General features: G+C 40.3%; 1 pseudogene; it reads right to left on the bottom strand.

Moving 5' to 3' along the window:
- Positions 1–1,266: 1,266 nt before the first annotated feature.
- Positions 1,267–2,136, bottom strand: LOC138074428 (gem-associated protein 2-like; annotated as a pseudogene).
- Positions 2,137–2,568: the final 432 nt, after the last annotated feature.

The raw sequence follows: 2,568 nt of genomic DNA, 5'->3' as shown, positions 1-2,568 counted from the left end.
ATAAGGTGGTCAAAGTATTGGAGTTTCAGCTTCAACATCAGTCCTTCCAATGAATATTTAGGGCTGATTTCCTTTAGAATGGACTGGTTGGATCTCCTTGCTGTCCAAAGGATTCTCAAGAGTCTTCTCCAACACCACAGTTCAAAAGCATCAATTCTTTGGCACTCAGCTTTCTTTATAGTCCAACTCTCACATCCATACATGACAATGGAAAAACCATAGCCTTGACTAGATGGACCTTTTTTGACAAATTAATGTCTCTGCTTTTTAATATGCTGTCTAGTTTGGTCACAACTTTTCTTCCAAGGAGCAAGCATCTTTTAATTTCATGGCTGCAGTCATCATCTGAGGTGATTTTGGAGCCCCCCAAAGTAAAGTCTGACACTGTTTCCACTGTTTCCCCATCTATTTCCCATGAAGTGATGGGACCAGATGCCATGATCTTAGTTTTCTGAATGTTGAGCTTGAAGCCAACTTTTTCACTCTCCTCTTTCACTTTCATCAAGATGCTCTTTAGTTCTTCTTTGCTTTCTGCCATAAGTGTGATGTCATCTATATATCTGAGGTTATTGGTATTTTTCCCAGCAATCTTGATTCCAGCTTGTGCTTCATCCAGCCCAGCATTTTGCATGATGTACTCTGCATATAAGTTAAATAAGCAGGGTGACAATATATATCCTTGACATCTCCTTTCCCGATTTGAAACCACTCTGTTGTTCCATGTCCAGTTCTAACTGTTGCTTCTTGACCTGTATACAGATTTCTCAGGGGGAGGTAAGGTGGTCTGGTATTCCCATCTCTTTAAGAATTTTCCAGAGCTTGTTGTGATCCACACAGTCAAAGACTTTGGCATAGTCAATAAAGCAGTAGATATTTCTCTGGAACTGTCTTCCTTTTTCGATGATCCAACAGATGTTGGCAATTTGTTCTCCAGTTCCTCTGCCTTTTCTAAATCCAGCTTGAACATCTGGAAGTTCATGGTTCACGTACTGTTGAAGCCTGGCTTGGAGAATTTTGAGCATTACTTTGCTAGTGTATGAGATGAGTGCAAGTGTGTGGTGGCTTGAACATTCTTTGGCATTGCCTTTCTTTGGGATTGGAATGAAAACTGACCTTTTCCATTGTGTTGGGTTGGCCAAAATGTTCCTTTCGGTTTGTCTCTAAGATGGTACAGAAAAATCTGAACGAACTTTTTGGCCAACCCAAACTTCCTTGGACTCAGCCTGCCATTATCACAAGTATTTTCTATCTCCAAGATCAGCTGCATCAAGATGGCTTACCATCTATGGCATGTTGGTGAAAACACCTGCTCACCAAGCAGATTAATACATTCCCAGCAGGAACTCTCATCCTCCTTGTTGTCCACTAAGAATCTCAGTTCATAGCACCTTCTTGCAAGCTGCCAGATCAGTGAATGACCCTCAGGTAACCAAGGTTCTTCAAGACAAGCCAATAAAGAATAAATAAAGCCATCATCCCAATTCTGTAAATAAGTCTGTTTCTCCAAACCAGTTACACACTAGTTATTAGTTAACAGGTAACTAGCTACTGCTACTTCTTAGTTCTTCTAACAGTATGAAGCAACAGAAGAAAAACAATCTGTGTATAATCTATCCTAGGACTTTCCTATGTAGCTGATCCAACAGCCCCTTCTACACCTAACATTTCACCCAGACAAAATTTTTTACAACTCTCTTCATCTTCAGATTTTGGAAGAATAGATATTTATCTCAGGAAACAGGAAATGATTACTTATTTTACATATTTTAAAGGCTTGATTCTGTTACTACCCACCTGCTGAGATTTCCAGTGACTGTCTGTCCATACACTCTTGAACAATTGAAAAATGTGCCACTTGTTGCTGTTGCCTCTGAAGTTTAGGGAATGATCCTTCAGGAGCAAGTTTTTATTCTGAAAGTGAAACGGCCACACTTTGCTTCCTTTTCAAATTCTTTGGGTCATTGTGAGTTACCACATCTTGATATAGAGCTGCTTCAATCTAGACTGGCCTCAGGGATTCTTGAAGTATCCTTGGGGTTGCAGAGGGACCTAAATTTTCTGTCAAATTGCAGGGCTCCACTGAAACAGCCTGGACATCAGCTCTTCCACTGTGGACAACACTGGTACCTATGCCATGGTTTTCAACTTGGCCAACTTGGCCAATCCTGCTCAGCACATGTGCCAAGTCTAGGCTGGTCACTGCACACGCACACAAATAGATACTTTTGACTGAGAGCTGAGGAAGAAGAAGGCCTTAGTGGCTAAATTATGTGTGGGTAAACCTGTTGATTGTATAGGTCCAGTGGTATAATGAAAATTGTCAGTTTAGTTTCTTGAGGAGGTGGTGATCAACATCCCCCCAAACTATCTACATCTTTAATCAGTACAACCCTAATCATTTTTTTCTACAGTTCGCTCATTGTCAGCAGTAAATATTTTCTTCCAGGTCATGTGATTTATCACTGGAAAATAATGTAGGAATCTTTTAATTCTACTCCTTCATTTCACAGATGAGAAATCATGTGTACAGCTCAGTGATCCATAATAATTATAGAGACTGGCCTAGAA

The sequence above is a fragment of the Capricornis sumatraensis genome, chromosome 2, assembly GCF_032405125.1.
Source record: "Capricornis sumatraensis isolate serow.1 chromosome 2, serow.2, whole genome shotgun sequence".
Classification (NCBI taxonomy): Eukaryota; Metazoa; Chordata; class Mammalia; order Artiodactyla; family Bovidae; genus Capricornis; species Capricornis sumatraensis.
Note: the sequence above shows the minus strand (reverse complement) of the source record. Positions and strands in the feature narration are given on the sequence as shown.